The following is a 16,656-nucleotide window of genomic DNA, read 5'->3' on the forward strand; positions in this document are numbered from 1 at the left end:
GAAATGATTCCTCTGGCGGCCTTAGGGAAAAATGGCTTGGCAGGGCAGGGCTGGACATGAACCGAAGCAGATATTTCAGCCAATCTAGAGGTGAGGGGAGAGCGGCCTGGCCTGGTGCGGTGGCACTGAAGATGGAGAAAGGTGGACCGACCGGAGAGGTATCTGAGAGATAGATTAAGAGATATGGTGACTGAGTGGGTGAGGGGGTGAAGGAGAGGGAAGAGGCAGGAATAATCCCTAAATGTTTTCGGCTTGAGTGACTGAGTGACCCTAAATGAGAGCAGTCTCAGTAGCAGTTCAGGACTTAAGTCAGATAATGAATGTGTAAGCGCTTTTGGAAAGGTCAAACGGCCGCTGAAATCCTGTGGCGCGACCAAGGCAGCGAGTTCCATTTTACAGATGGGGAAACTGAGGCACGATAGTCTGGCAGATGGAGGCATTCCACGACCTGCTCGCCTCACACCTCTTGGGTGGGTGAAAGGACCCAGGCGCGCTGGGAACCTACTTAGCGCCAGTACGGTGCCCCGCCTGGCTCCGCTCCGCCGGTTTCCCTGTTCGCCGCTCGTGTTCCAATAAAGTTATTGAAATTGACACCGGTTGCTAAGGAAGTGGGTCGCTGAGCCGGGTTGCTAAGGAAGTGAGCGGCTGCCTTCTCTCCCCATCCGGGGCAGCGGGGAATGGCTGAGCCCGGGGTTTGCCGCCGCCCCCGCCGCCGCCGCCGCCGCCGCCGTCCGCTGTCTGCTCGCGTCGCAGGTGAGTCGGGGAGGGGCCCGGGCTGCCGCGGGGCAGGCCCATCCTGCCCGCCGGCAGCCTTCTGCCCGGGGGCCCGCGCCGCAGCCGCCGCCTGGCTCTGCTGCTTCGCGAGCGGGAGCATCCTCTGCCCTGCCTCCCGGGCATCCTCCGGAGGTCTGGGCGGCCTCGCCCCTCCTCCTTCGGGCGGAGGTGCGGCCCGACCCTCTGACCCGGCCGCGAGGGGTCGGGGTCCACCCGGCGGGGTCTGCGGCCGTGGTCAGGGACCCAGCTCTGGAGAGAGGCGGGGAAGCGAGAGCCTGGGTCTGAACCCCGCCGCTGCCCCGGCTCACTGTGTGACCTTGGGCAAGTCCCTTCCCCTGTCAGGCTTCGGTCGACCGTTCAGGGATCTCCGAACACTTGCTGCTCAGAGTGGTTAAGATGATGAGGTGTGTACGTTGAAAATGTCCTGAATGGGGCGAGGGAGAATTCTTAGGGCACCCTGACATGAGGACCAAGAGTCCGGTTTCAAGTCGAGAGTGTCTGAGTGGGAGACTGCATCTCCATTTAGTAATTGTGTGGCCTTGTCTTGGGCAAGTTAATCTCTGAGCCGCCTTTTCTGTATCTGTAAAATGAGTTAATGAACCACGGAGGGTAGGCCGTGAAACAGGGTATGTCAGGGAGTTTGGCGCATAGTAAGTGTCCAGCAAGCTTATTAGGAGGCATGTGGGGAGGTTTGGGCGAGGCCTCCGGGAGATGACTTTGAGACGGGTGGGATTTAAGTGTGCAGAGCTCGGGCTCCTATGTATTCCTCCGCTTTTGACATCCCACTGCCCCCAGTTTTCCTTCTCCATGCTGGTCGGAGCAGGGGAGGTGAAGCGGCCCTGCGCAAGTAGCCCTGGTGGTGGAGACGGTGAGTTCAAGTTCTTGTAGATGACTGAGTTTATGGTCTCATTTTCAAATACTTGGGCTTTGTTGACCCTTCCGGAGCAAAAGGGTGTGTCTTTTTTTTTTTTTTTTTTTTTAAATGTCTCTTGGAAGGTGCTTAAAGCTTAATCGCTATTTGTAAGTGTATAATTAAGAAGCACTTCTCAGGTACATTATCTCATTTAATCTTCACGTAGACTTGGCCAGGTAGGTGTGATGTTATCCCCATTTCACAGAAGAGGAGACTGAGGCTCAGAAAAGTGAATGACTTGCCTAAGAATCTTATCTTTATAAAGTGGCGGAGCTGGACACATTTCCAGGTAAATCTCATATTTTCTGCCCTGTATCCTGATGTCTCTGCTTTCGCAACAACAGCTGTTACAAAGCCACCAGGTATTCTATGTTTCTTCTAACTGCTATGGCTAGAGCCTTTTTTTCCCCCCCAGTGGCAAGGAAATAAGATCTTATATAAAGCTTCATTTAAATAAACACCATCCAAAGTGTGGATCTCAAAAAAGAGCTAGCATGTTTAAAGGGGGGCTTCTCTATCCCTCAGTCCCGTCCTCTCTAAAATGAAGGAAAAGGGCTAGATGACATCTGAAGGGCTCTTCAGTGTTGTTGGGCAATTCTGATGCCAAGCTAGTGGTTCACAACATGGAATCTGGTGTCTGGGTTCAAAGCTTGGCTCTGCTGCCTCCAGGCTGCGTGCCATTCATCAACAGACTCCATCTCTGTGCTGCGCCTTCCTCATCTGTAAAATGGGGATAATAATAGCATCCACCATGTATGGCTGTTGTGAGGATTCATTTAAGCTTAAGACACGTAAAGTGCCTGGCATGTTTGATATATGTTAGCCATTATTATTTGGGCTTAACATAGCACCTATACTCTATATTCTGTTTACAGTCGGCGAGTGAATAAAGTATGTGCTCACAGCACCAGGTTTGTCAACCTCAGAAGATCACTGCAAGCTTGAAACAGTAGCTGTCACAGTATAACGTAAATGTTAGTGTTATTACAGGGTGGCTCCAAGAACCTGCAACCCCATGCCAGAATGGGTTGAGAAGAAAGATGAAAGCTGATAGTAGGATGTCAGGTGGTAGCCCAGCTCCCAGTTCAGTAAATGTGTACTAAACCCTTCGGTGCCGAGCACAACAGAGCATGTGGAATTCAGTCCCAATGCCCTATACTTCAAGGGCCCCAGAACTTAGTTTGCATATCACTGGCTTTGGAAATGATCTGACTTTTTTTTTTTTTTTAAGATTTTATTTATTTATTTGACAAAGAGAGCAAATGAGGGAACACAGCAGAGGGAGCAGGAGAGGGAAAGGGAGAAGCAGGCTTCCAGCTGAGCACGGAGCCCGATGCAGGGCGATCCCAGGACCCTGGGATCATGATCTGAGCCAAAGGCAGACGCTTAATGACTGAGCCACCCGGGCGCCCTATGATCTGGCTTCTTTAAATGAATTCTTATCTTGTGTTTACCGCTGTTGGTCCACATGTCTTCTTTTGTGTCCCTAGGCTTCCGTTGGGTGCCTGGGTCCCTGAGAAAGAACCTTCTCTTGCTCTGATTGATAATACGGTGCTCTCTGTATGGTGCCTACTGGTTTACAAAAGCATTTAAGTGTGCCTTCACAGTAGCCCTACAAGGAAGGTAAGGTGAAGATGTAAGATCCCCATCTTGCAGTCAAGGGACGTAAGATGAGAGAAACCATGCTTCTAGTAAGTGACCCGTTTCACCTGGGAATTGGGTCTTCCAGCTCCAAGTTCAGTGCTCTTGCCCTGTGCTGCCTCAGTTTTACTCACGCCACATTTGCTGAGCACCTCATATGTGTCCGGCCCCTGTTGCAGCCTGGAGATATGATGGTTCAGAAGTAGATGAGGTCTTTGCTTCCACGCAGTTTACATTCCAGTGGCAACAATAGAGAAATAAACCAATAAATGAACAAGGTAATTTGGATAGAAATAAGGACTGTGAAAATACTAAAACAGTGATGTCAGAAACAGTAGCTTCTTATGGGGATTGGGACGCTGCTACTTTACTTATTTTTAAAAGATTTTATTTATTTACTTGACAGAGAGAGGGAACACAAGCAGGGTGAGTGGGAGAGGGAGAAGCAGACTTCCAAATGAGCAGGGAGCCCAATGCAGGGCTCGATCCCAGGACCCTGGGATCATGACCAGAGCTGAAGGCAGACGCTTAACGACTGAGCCACCCAGGGGCCCCTTGATACTGCTACTTTAATTAGATAGTCAGAGAAGGCCTCTCTGTAAGGTGGTGACTTTTTTTTTAATCAATTTTTTTAGTCCATTTATTTAATTTAGTGAGAGAGAATGCACCGGCGCGCTAACGTATAGTGGTGAGTGGCAGAGGGAGAGAGAATTCCCAAGCCGACTCCCTGCTGAACAGGGAGCCTAATGTGAGTCTTAATCCCAGAATCTGAAATCATGACCTGAGCCCAAATCAAGAGTCGGAAGCTTAAGTGACTGAACCACCCAGGTGCCCCTACGGTGGTGACACTTTTGCTGAGATTTGCTGCCAGAAGGGGCCAGCCATTTGGAAATGTGATAGAAGGAACAGCTAGGGTAAAGGCTCTGAGAAAACAAGTTTGGTAAGTTCTGGGAACTGAAAAAAAGGCTCAGAGCAGTGGCAGCAGGTGAGCTAGAGGTGATAGGAGGAGAGGTGAGGTGGGCCAATGGAGAGGCCTCGTGTCTTACAGGGCTTATAGGCTAGAGTAAGTGATTGTGATTTAATTTTAAAGGCGTGGGAAGCCGTTGAAGGCTTTAAGAAGGGGAGTGACAATAGTCTATTTTTTTTTAAGGTTTTTATTTATTTAAAAGAGAACACAAGCAGGAGGGAGGGGCAAAGGGAGAAGCTGACTCCCTGTTAAGCAGGGAGCCCTAATTGACTCTATCCTAGGACCCTGGGATCATGACCTTAGCCTACGGCAGACACTTATTTGACTAAGCCACTCAGTCGCCCCTGTTTTTTGTTTTTTTTAAATCACTTTGGCCTCTTTGTGGCCAATGAATTTTAAGGGGGATAAGCATGGCAGCCAGAAAGGTAGTTAGTAGGCCAGTAGAGAGGTGATGGTGGCCTGCTAGAGGGGTCGCACTGGAGATGGGTACAGGAGGGTGAATTGGGGAGGTGTTTTGGGGGCAGGAGCAGCAGGATGGTGGTTGGGAGAAGAGCCGAAGGAATCCAGGATGACTGCTGGGTTTTTGGCCTGAGCAGTTAGATGTTGGTGGTGCCATCTGCCTCTAAAATGATGAAAGAACTTTTGGTAAGGTGCCCTGTGAGGAAGAATAAGCGATGGCTTGCGCTGAACCTGCTGGAGGAGCAGAAGGCATAAACATCATACCTTATAGTCCTGGGGGTGGAGAGCCCAGCTCACACTGCAGGAGGACAGCCGGATGCGTCTCACAGAAGCCCCCACCTTGGACACCCGCAAGCCCTGCTCTTCTTGCATTCTGGCTCTTGGCCAGTTTGTGGAGTGGCAGGCGTGGGCTTTGCCAGGGCAGTGCCCATCTGTCTCATGCTGTTGCCATTGCTGTCCTGACTCGAGATCTTGGCTGATGAAGGCTGGAAGGAGGCCGGCCAGCTCGGGGAGAGAAAATGGAATCTCTGGAGAAGCTCACCGTCGGTGCCTCACATGGCCACAGTTTCCCTGCCAAAGTGGTTCTTTCCTTGGCCATCAAATGACATTTCTAAAGTTTCAGAGCTTTTGATTTGGGGATCCCTTGAAAAGCTGTTATGTCTTGCCAGAATTCCTAGAGGATCCTTGCATGGAGGATCTCTTCTGAGCAAGAGAATTCCAGCCTTTTTTTCATACATGTTAATAATTGCTCTTGTAGGGGCGCCTGGGTGGCTCAGTGGTTTAGGCCACTGCCTTCGGCTCAGGTCATGATCTCAGGGTCCTGGGATCGAGTCTCGCATCGGGCTCTCTGCTCGGCAGGGAGCCTGCTTCCCTCTCACTCTCTCTGCTTGCCTCTCTGCCTACTTGTGATCTCTCTCTGTCAAATAAATAAATAAAATCTTTAAAAAAAATAATAATTGCTCTTGTAAATTTAGGCTTTACAATGTTGTAAATTCCACACTCAGTAAGACTGATAATCCCATCACCTCCACTTGTAGAGCAGTTCAGAATGCTCTTTCCTGTGCATTCTTATTTACTAATGCCCATCAGTGGAGATCACGTGGAATATGATCTACCCTCAGTTTACAGACGAGGTGCTGAGATGCTAAGAGTTCATTTGTTTTTGTCAGTGTTAGGCACCTGTTAGGTGCTGGGTTAGGTAGATCCTTGCTGCTCAGAGTGTGTTTTGCATGATGGAAGTACCCATGGCTCCTGGAAGCTTGTTAGAAATCTGGACCTAGATAATTCACCAGACTGTATTTTACCAAGACCCCCAGTGTGTCCTGCGTGAGTTAAGAGTTTCAGGTGCACTCCTTTGGTAATAAGTGGCAAAACTAGGTCTTGCCCATGATAATGATAATAAAAGTAATAGGACTAGCCAGCGCTTATCCAGCCAAGCGCTGTCATAAGTGCTTGACACAGGTTGTCTCTTTTAGTCCTCAAGGCAGCCCTGAACATGGGTACTGATATGAATTGCACTTTCCAGAAGAGGAACGTAGAGGCATACAAAAGTGAAATAACTTCTCCAGATCTTCTGAGTCCAAGTCCGTTGCTCCTTCTACCACTGAGTTCATTCATCTTTCAGGGGGACAGTATATCCTTGCTGTCTTGTCTGGAGCCCTTCTCTTCGCTTTGTGGGTAACCAATGTCAAATGCTGATGAAAAAGTGACTTCAGGGGCACCTGGGTGGCTCAGTCGTTAGGCGTCTGCCTTCGGCTCCAGTCATGATCCCAGGGCCCTGGGATTGAGCCCCGCTTGGGGCTCCCTGCTCAGCGGGGAGCCTGCTTCTCCCTCTCCCTCTGCCCCTGCTTCTGTTCCCTCTCTCACTATGTCTCTATCAAATAAATAAATAAAATCTTAAAAAAAATATATCCTATTCATTAAAAAAAAAAGTGACTTCAAAGAGTGTTCGAGGAAATCGGGGAGGGGGGGGGGACCCTTGAGCTATATTAACTGAACCTGGATGTCAATCACTTGACCGATAGTCAGTAAACAGATTTCGAATTTATAAGATAAGCCACCTCTGACACTTCTTAGCAGTCCAACACTCAAGGCCAAAACAGCTGACGCGGGTGGGAACTGTGAGCTTGTACTGCTTGTACTGAGTCATTTGGCCCTACAGTGTTTCTTGATGGTGGTGATAACATCTGTATGGGTGAGAAGAGGGCAGCCCAAGTCCCGTACCACCCGCTGACTGACTGCCAAAGCTTCAGTTTTGTGGTGCCTCAGTTTTCCCTCTCTGCCCCATGGGCTCATTATTTTCCTTTCAATATCTCCTGATCTCCCCAGAGTCTTAGAAAGATTTCTTGGTCAAGGTATGCCATCATGGGAAATTCTGGTGTGAAAAGGAGGTAGGATCTGAGGAGTTGGGGCAAGAATTTTAGTAGCGATTCTGCCACTTGCTGTGTGACCTGGGGGCAAGTAACTCAACCTCTCTGGCCTTCAGGTTCTGTATACACAAAATAAGGACCTGGGACAGCCTTCTAAGGCTCTTCCGGCCCTGCCTGGAAGACTGAATGAGGAGCTGAGTGGTATTTTCTTCTTCCTTGGTGACTTCATGCTGGGCTTTCACCCAGACCTTCCAGGGTGGGGCTTTTAGACCAGATTTCTTGGCAGCCAGAGATCATTGATTGTAATCAGCTCATCTTATTAGCGTCACACATCTGCACTGCAGCTCGGGATGCTCATGTTTAAGGCTCAGTTAGTCATGGTGACACATTGTGTCTCCACACTTTGTCACACTGCAGGCATTGAGCTCTTCACACACAGGCAGATCTATCTTTAGTATGCTGATTTATTTAAATCAGAGTTTGCATTAGAGAGCACCCAGTGATAATTGTGGTGGGTGTGGTTTTATTTTTAAAGTTTTTGGCAGGGTATTTGCAGCATTTGCATTTTGTCATCTCTGAACACAGTGTATAAATGGAAGCTGGTCCAAGGGAACTAGAAACTGTAGTGATTATTGGGAGTAGAGACAAGACCTGCTCTTACCTACTCTGGGGTCTTTCAGATCACCTTCAGCAGTGGTTCCAGGAACTGCTTTCTTTGGGGCTTTGGTGTGGGAATAAAGTAAATAGAAACTAAAAGCTTCTAGCACAGTCTCCAGCAGTAGAGTGGATTGCAGTAGTCATTACTTTGTAACACATTTCAATAACCTAAGCAAAAAAACCTAGCTAGTAAATTACAAAAGATTCCATTCAGATGAGATGAAGTATCAGTTCAGGTTACTTACAATAACTGCAAAAAGATAGCGCTTAGTTACTGGTTTTGCAAGATCTGCAGTAATGAATCAGATTCTAGCCTAAGAAATACATCATGTTTTTCCTTCCTTATTTCTTCAGTTGCCAGCATTTTAAGTTATTTATTTATTTATTTCCCAGCATTTTTTAAATATAATTTTTCTTCCTCATTATAAAAATAATGAATTTGTGCTGAGGGAAAATGAGGAAAGTCCTGAAAAGATTAAATAAGATTCACTTTGGGGGCCCCTGGCTGGCTCAGTCGGTGTAGCATGTGACTCTTAATCTTGGGGTTGTGAGTTTGAGCCCCATGTTGGGTGTGGAGATCATGTAAAAATAAAATCTTTTAAAAAAAAAAAAAGGCTTTCAAAGATTCACTTTAAATCCTACCACCCAGAACTAATCACTGTAACATTTTACTATCCAAAGGCAAATATATCCTAAATATATTTTTTTCTCTGGGATGTACAGTTGTTACTTGTTTCCCCTATTATTGTCTTTTAGGCTAGTTTCAATATTGAATATTATAAATAATGCTACAGAGAACATCTTGGTGATTATCTTTGCATACACCTTTGTCTGCATTTCTGACAATTTTCTTAAACTAGATGATTTAATTGTTAAAATTTTTTAATTATAAAGGTAGCCTCCTTCAATAATGTTTTGAACAAGTTAGTGTCTAAATAAAGTTGCAAAAGCAGACATTATTACAATTTGGTGGGGAGGGATTACCAGTGAAAATGGTATCCTATGTCAATTTCAGCACACTTGTCTACTTACAAATACACTTTCAGATAAATGTACTCAAAGCGGACCTTTCATTTTCCACTTGGAAATGTTCATTTAACATTTCATAACCATGTTTCCATGTTTATAGTAAACTCTCCCTAGCATTGGGCGTTTGTTTCCAACTTTTTTTTTAAATATTTTATTTATTTATTTGACAGAGAGAGAGGTCACAAGTAGGCAGAGAGGCAGGCAGAGAGAGAGGGAGAAACAGGCTCCCCACTGAGCAGAGAGCCCAATGCGGGGCTCGATCCCAGGACCCAGAGATCACGACCCGAGCCGAAGGCAGAGACTTAAACCACTGAGCCACCCAGGCGCCCCTGTTTCCAACTTTTTATAATCACATATATATAGTGCTTTAATGGACATCTCTGCTTTTCTCTCAGCCACATAAGAGAACAATTCTAAATAAATACTTTGGGGAAAGTTAGAACTTGAAAAAGTTCTAAAGGAGAAGTGTTCATTTTCCTTCTTAAAATTTTATTAGGTACTTCTAAAATAATTTTTAAAAACCCCTGCTTTATTGAAATATAATTCACATGCCATAAGGATCTTTTAATAATTTTTCTTAGCCTTCTTTGCTGTTTGTCCTTAATTACTTTTTTTTTTAAGATTTTATTTATTTTTTGACAGAGAGAGAGAGATCACAAGTAGGCAGAGAGGCAGGCAGAGAGGAGGGGGAAGCAGGCTCCCTGCTGAGCAGAGAGCCCGATGCGGGACTCGATTCCAGGACCCTGAGATCATGACCTGAGCCGAAGGCAGCAGCTTAACCCACTGAGCCACCCAGGCGCCCCAATTACTTTTCTTTTTGATACAAAATTTCCAGTGTGTAAGACCCAGAAGGTGGTCCTATTTCAACCCTCCATTCCCTGAATAGGCTGTTGGTTGGTTGGTGACATTAGCCAGAAATGCCCTACATACATTGTCAGGTGTGGGCACTGTGTGAGCTGGGAGAGCACGCATATTGTTGTGGACCTGGGCAGTGAGCCATGACAGTACTGGTGGACTTTTGGAGAGGGTTTTAAAAAAAAGTATTTCCATCATCACATTACTGAAATAAATCCTGTAATTTATAGGATATTCTGCTTCATTGACTTTGGGAACTGTTAACTCTAGAGGTGGCATATGTAGGCAGAGCTTCTCCAACATTAATGTACACACAGATCACCAGAAATTTTGATAAAATGGGATTCTGATTTTGGGAACCTAGAGGGGGTTAGATTCTGTAGAGTTAAACCAGAGCGGGACAAGAGAAGATTTTTGGTGGCACTCAAATACAACATCCTAAATTACATTGAATGGCATGATGAGTATTATTCGCTTTTTTTTTTTTTTTTTAAGATTTATTTATTTGAGAGATGCCTGGGTGGCTTAGTTGGTTAAGTGTCTGCCTTCAGTTGGGTCATGGTCCCAGGGTCCTGGGATTGAGTCCCACATTGGGCTCTCTGCTCAGGGGGGAGCCTGCTTCTCCCTCTCCCTATGTGCCTCCTCCAGCTTGTACTCTCTCTCTGTCACTCACTCTCTGTCTCTCAAATAAATAAATAAAATCTTTTAAAAAAGAGAGATTTGGGGCACCTGGGTGGCTCAGTGAGTTAAAGCCTCTGCCTTCGGCTCAGGTCATGATCCCAGGGTCCTGAGACCGAGCCCCGCATGGGGCTCTCTGCTCAGCAGGGAATCTGCTTCCTCCTCTCTCTCTGCCTGCATCTCTGCCTACTTGTGATCTCTGTCTGTCAAATAAATAAAAATCTTTAAAAAAAAATAAAAATTTAAAAAGAGAGAGGTTTATTTATTTGAGGAGAGGGAGTGCCAGAGGGAAAAGGAGAGAGAGAGACTCTAAGCAGACTCCACACTCAGCATAAAGCATGGAGCCCAAGCAGGGCGCAGTGTCAGGGCCCCGAGATCATGACCTGAGGCGGAACCAAGAGTCAGAGCCTAACCAACGGCACCCACCCAGTCAGAGCATTATTCCATTTTAAGATCACTTGGTTATTCTCCTGTGTCTAGAAGAGTGTTTGGTTCCTGTCTGCTAAGCTGGCTTTCCATCCCAGAGAGATCAGATCTCTGTCCTTAGGGAAGCTGAAATGCTGGCTAGAACTGAGTAACATTGTTATGTGTCCTTGTATTTATTTTCATAGTTACCTCTACTTACAGCATGTGATACTGATTTTCTAGCATGTTAGTGATATAAAGTTTCTTTTAAGAATAAATTTGGGTTAAAAGAAAGATTAAAAAAAAAGAAAGATTTAAAGAAAAACCTTGAGTAAATAATAATACAGGTGGTGTCTGGATATGGTTAAAAAAAAATGTGAAGAGACCACCTGATGACTGATATCTCAGGCTGGTGTGGAAAAAAGGCCATGAACTTTGGAGCCAGGTAGACCTGGTTTCTGGGTATTTTGCCACTTATTAACTTGGTGTGCCAAGTTACTCCCTCCCCCCCCCCCCCCATCTCAGGACTTTTCTCCTCTAAATTGGGTCAGGGCAGAAGCCCCTCCTGCAGGTCAGGCCCTGTAGTGCTTGTCTCTTCGGATCCTCACACAGCCCCCCTGGCAGCAGGCCTGGTGTTGGTGGTCTTCCCATTTTACAGACAGCAGATAGGCTGGGAGGGCTGAGGGAACTCATGCAGAGCCTCAGAGCTGGGACAGTGGGCATGGGTTTCAATCTCTGAGGTGCCGGGATCTCTCCCTCCGTATTCCAGGCCACTTCCCTCTTCTAAATGTAGATTTTGCTGTGGCTCTCTGCCCAGCTGGAAGGCAGTCTTATTAAAATGAGACGTCATTGAGGGGCTTCTGAGTGGTTCCATAGGGTAAACATCCGACTCTTGATTTCAGCTCAGGTCATGATCCCAGGGTCCTGGTCTGCTTGAGATTTGCTCTCTCCCTCTCCTCCTGCCCCTCCCCCTGCTTGTGCACCTGCACTCTCTCTCAAATAAAAACATTTTTTAAAAAATGAGAAGTGATTGAGCACACCCATGTTTACTACAGCATTATTCAGAATACCCAGGAGGTGGAAGTAGTCCAGATGTCCATGGACAGATTAGTGGATTAAAAAAATGTGGCATATATGTACAATAGGATATCATTTAGCCTTCCAAAAACAAGGCAGTCTTATCACATGATACAACATGGAGGTGCAGTGGTGGTTTCCAGGGGCTGCGAAGAGGGGGAAACAGGGAGTTTTTGTTTAACAGGTATAGAGTTTCAGTTTGGCAAGATGAAAAAGTTCTAGAGATCTGTTACAAAACAATGTGGATATAATTGACACCTACTGAACTCTACACTTAAATATGGTTAAGAAGGTACATTTTATGTAAGTGTGGGTTTTTTTTTTAACTACAATTAAAAATTTCTCCTTTTTTAAGATTTTATTTATTTATAAAGATTTTATTTATTTGACACAGAGAGAGATCACAAGTAGGCAGAGAGGCGGGCAGAGGGAGAGAGGGGAAGTAGGCTCTCTGCTGAGCAGAGAGCCCCATGCAGGGCTCAATCCCAGGACCCCGAGACTATGACCTGAGCCAAAGGCAGAGGCTTAACCCACTGAGCCACACAGGCTCCCCTAAAGATTTTATTTGTTTATTTGACAGAGAGCACACAAGCAGGAGGAGCAGCAGGCAGAGGGAGAGGAAGAAGCAGGCCTCCCACTGAGTGGGGACTCGGATCCAGGGTCCATCCCAGGACCCTGGGATCATGACCTGAGTTAAAGGTAGATGCTTAACTGACTGAGCCAGGCAGGTACCCCCACAATTATAAATTTCTTAAAAGTAGAAAAAAGAGGGGCACTTGGGTGGCTCAGTTGGTTAAGCAACTGCCTTCGGCTCAGGTTATGATTCTGGAGTCCCAGGATGGAGTCCCACATCAGGCTCCCTGCTCTGTGGGGAGTCTGCTTCTCCCTCTGACCTCTCCCCTCTCATGGTCTCTCTATCTCAAATAAATAAATAAAATCTTAAAAAAAAAAAAAAAAGGAAAAGAAAAGCATTGGTCAGAAGGCATTTTCTTTCATTTTGGAAAATTCCAAGCATACATAAAAATAAAATAGTATAATGAGGCATGAACCCATTACCCACCTCCAGCAGTTATCAGCACATGGCACTTCTGTTCTACTGATAACCTCCCATCCACCCCGCCCTACCCTGGTTTATTGTGATCCCAGACAACACATAACTTTATCTGAAAACACTTTTGTTTGTATGCCTAAAAGGAAGAACTTTCTTTGAAGAACACCATTTTCACACCTAAAAAAAGGTAATAATCTTTTTTTTTTAAGATTTTATTTATTTATTTATTTGAGAGACAGAGATCATAAGTAGGCAGAGAAGCAGGCAGAGAGAGAGGAGGAAGCAGGCTCCCCGCTGAGCAGAGAGCCTGACATGGGGCTCGATCCCAGGACCCTGGGATTACGACCTGAGCTGAAGGCAAAGGTCTTAACACACTGAGCCACCCAGGTGCCCCATAATAATTCTTTAACATCATCTAATATCCAGTTCAGATGTCCCTGATTGTCTCATACATTTTGTAACAGTTGACTTGTATGAATCAAGATCCAAAAAGGGCCCCAGTCAAGAGCCAGATGTTATATTTGGTTGATTTAAGTGTCTTACATCAACAGAGTGTACATTTTTAGCAAGGAAACAACTTTATTTCTTTCCTGGATTAGTACATCCAATAAGAAGTTCCTGGCAGGAAGGCTCGTCTGGCTTTATAGTCTCATGGTGGTTGAGAGTGTAAGTTCTGTATGTTGGGCTGGTGTGGGCAACAGGGTGCACTGGTGGTGGGAGAATTAGGGAGACAGCAGGGGGACTGGTAGTGGGGTAAGACGGCACCCTCTGTCAAGAGAGGAACGTATGTAGCTTTTTCACCTCTGGGAAAGGATGCTGCTCCTTACTCCTACCTGTAGTTAAAGGTGTGTGCTCAGGATATTCCTGCAGCATTGTGTGCAGTAGCAAAAGACCAGAAACCATAAGAAAATCCCTCAGGAGTTGAATAACCAAACATATTATAAATTTGTTTTATTTTATTTTTTGAAGTAAACTCTACACTCACTGTGGGGCTGGAACTCATGACCCTGATGAGATCAAGAGTTGCTCTACTGGCTCAGCCAGTCAGGTGCCCTATCAAAAACGTTATAAAGCAACCACACCATGACATCTGGGCAGCTGTTTAAAGGGGGAAGTGGTGCAGAAATTACCTCATTGATCTATAAAGTAAAATGGAGAATATACATAGTATACGTATGATTGAGTTAAAAAAAGAAAGAAAGAAAGAAAGAAAGGTGGGAGAGCAATATAGATATATTAATGCTTTGCATATGCATTGAGTATCTCTCCGAGGGGTAGGGGGAAGATTACTTGTTTACTGTATACTTACCTATATGACTTGAATTGTTGTAATCTATGCATATATTGATACACACATGTACATATACATATGTGTATGTGTTCAGAGTAAGTTCATATGTAGGTCTTTAATAAGATAAGCCTAGTTTTGAATTTTGACCGTTCCACTTAATTTCCTTGAGCAGATTAATTTCTCTGAATCTCCCATCAGAGTTTTTTTTAAAAACATTTTTTAAAATAAGGCTAATACCTCTATGCCTCCTAAGGTGCTTTTGAGGATTAGAAGAGGAATATACATTAAACTCTTTTTTAAATATATTTTTTTAAGATTTTATTTATTTATTTATTTGTCAAAGAGAGAGAGCGCACTCAAGAAGGGGGAGCAGCAGATAGAGGGAGAAGCACTCCCTTCTGAGCAAGGAGCCAGATGCGGGACTTGATCCCAGGACCCTAGGATCATGACCTGAGCCGAAGGTAAATGCTTAACCAACTGAACCACCCAAGTGTCCCTACAGTAAACTCTTGACAAACTATGAGTCGTGACTATTGAATATAACAAAACCCCAGACCCACACTGATTCTAATGAGGAGTATCCTCTAGATTTTAATATATTTTTAATGTATTTTGTGAATGTTTCACAACTGGGTAAAAAAAGGGGGGATTTCTTTCTCTCTTTTTCCCCCTAGATAAATGCTTTCTTTGTTTGCCTGTTTGGGTTATCAAATGATGGGCATGCCTGGCGCCAATTTGAATTTAGGACAAGAATTTATTTGTTCATGTTTCTTTTATGTGACCTTTGTAGGTGGTTTTTTTTTTTCCCCCCCCAGATAAGTAGCCTGTCTTCCTAAGACACTTAACCAGAAATCAAGGTGCTAAACTTTTTTCCACCAAAGAAAAAATAGCTTTATTGCAGTCCTCCCACTTGATTATAAGAAACAAAATATATGTACCTATCAAAAAGGCCAAAGAAAGCAAAAAAAAAAAAAAAATCGCTTGCAAGCTCACCCCTGAGATCAGTGTCGCTTGCATTCCCTAAGTGTTCATTACACTCTTGTACTAGGCTAAGCTTGAGCATTTGTTAGTTTATGTAATCCATAGAACATTTCTTTAAGGTAGGTGTTATTAACTGCATTTTATGTAAGAAACTATGACTTCTGCTACTTTCAAGATTTTGTAGCTATGCGGCAGTGCAGAAATTCAAACTCTGTCTTGTTGAACACTAAAGCTCATGCTTTTAACCATGACTTTATACCATTTCCCTGAAATCTTTCTCTGAACGTGTGTATGTACACATGTAAACATAAATCGCATCATAATACCTCTTCTGTTTGGTAGCCTGCATCAGCAAAATGTCATGAACATCTTCCTATAACTAAATACACCTAGAGGTGTATTGCCAGTTTGATGACTGCATAACTTCCCATTGCAGAGGTATGTCATAACCAGTCCTTTACTAATGAATATTTAGGTGGTCAGAGAAGGTTCTGTAATAATTATAAACATGTATTACACCTTGCACATATATTCTACTACTAATGTCCTTAAAATACTTCCAAGAAATGGAGTTGCTGTTTCAAGGGATTATAACATTCTGAGTATTACATTTCAATCGGTTGATCGATTGACTGAAGGTATTGATTACTCCAACTCTTCTCAAATAGTCTTTGCTGGTTTGAGAAGCTGTGGCTCTCATATGTACTATAAGGGACAGTTTAAAAAGTTTTTAGACAGCTTGCACAACTATCTGGCTATAAACATTGTAATAACAACAGACTATATTTTATTAGTCTGGTATTTTGCCATCTTTGCTCTAAATGCCTTTAGGACTGAGGCTACATGACAGACTGTAATGACAATCGAATATCAAAGTTGCCATTGCCGTAAACCCCATGGAAGGGCTTTATGACCCTTCTACAGAAAGTTGAGATAAGTACTTTTACTCCTAAGGGCCCTTTGTTCATCAATTGAAACATTTTTTTTTCCTTTTTAAAAAAAAATATTTATTTATTTTTATAAGTAAACATTTTTTTTTCCTTTTTAAAAAAAAATATTTATTTATTTTTATAAGTAATCTCTACACCCAACGTGGGACTCAGACTCACGACTCAGATCAAGAGTCGCACGCTCCACCGACTGAGCCAGAGTCCCAAAACATTTTATTACTTTATGTCCATGGTGGCCCATGAAAAGAAGAAAAGAATGATTTTTAAGACCTGGATATTAGTTTACTAATTAACTTCCCCAACTTTATCCATCTTCTTTTTCCCGTAATTTTATTTTTCTGACCATCCAGTATACTCCTATGATTTAAAACTCAAGAGATTGGGGGCACCTAGGTGGCTCAGTGGGTTAAGCCTCTGCCTTCGGCTCAGGTCATGATCTCAGGGTGCTGGGATCGAGCCCCGCATCGGGTTCTCTGCTCGACGGGGAGCCTGTTTCCCTCTCTCTCTCTGCCTGCCTCTCTGCCTACTTGTGATCTCTGTCTGTCAAATAAATAAAATC

At 44.5% G+C, this 16,656-nt stretch overlaps 1 protein-coding gene across 1 annotated transcript in view; it reads left to right on the plus strand.

The window, feature by feature from the left end:
- The first annotated feature begins 642 nt into the window (after positions 1–642).
- Positions 643–16,656, plus strand: part of KIF3B (kinesin family member 3B) — a 43,756-nt gene continuing 27,742 nt past the window's right edge. The window contains exon 1 of the mRNA XM_045981298.1: positions 643–753. The gene's annotated coding sequence lies outside the window, so the exon portion shown is untranslated. The remainder of the gene's footprint in view (positions 754–16,656) is intronic.

This window comes from Meles meles, chromosome 16, assembly GCF_922984935.1.
Source record: "Meles meles chromosome 16, mMelMel3.1 paternal haplotype, whole genome shotgun sequence".
Lineage (NCBI taxonomy): Eukaryota > Metazoa > Chordata > Mammalia > Carnivora > Mustelidae > Meles > Meles meles.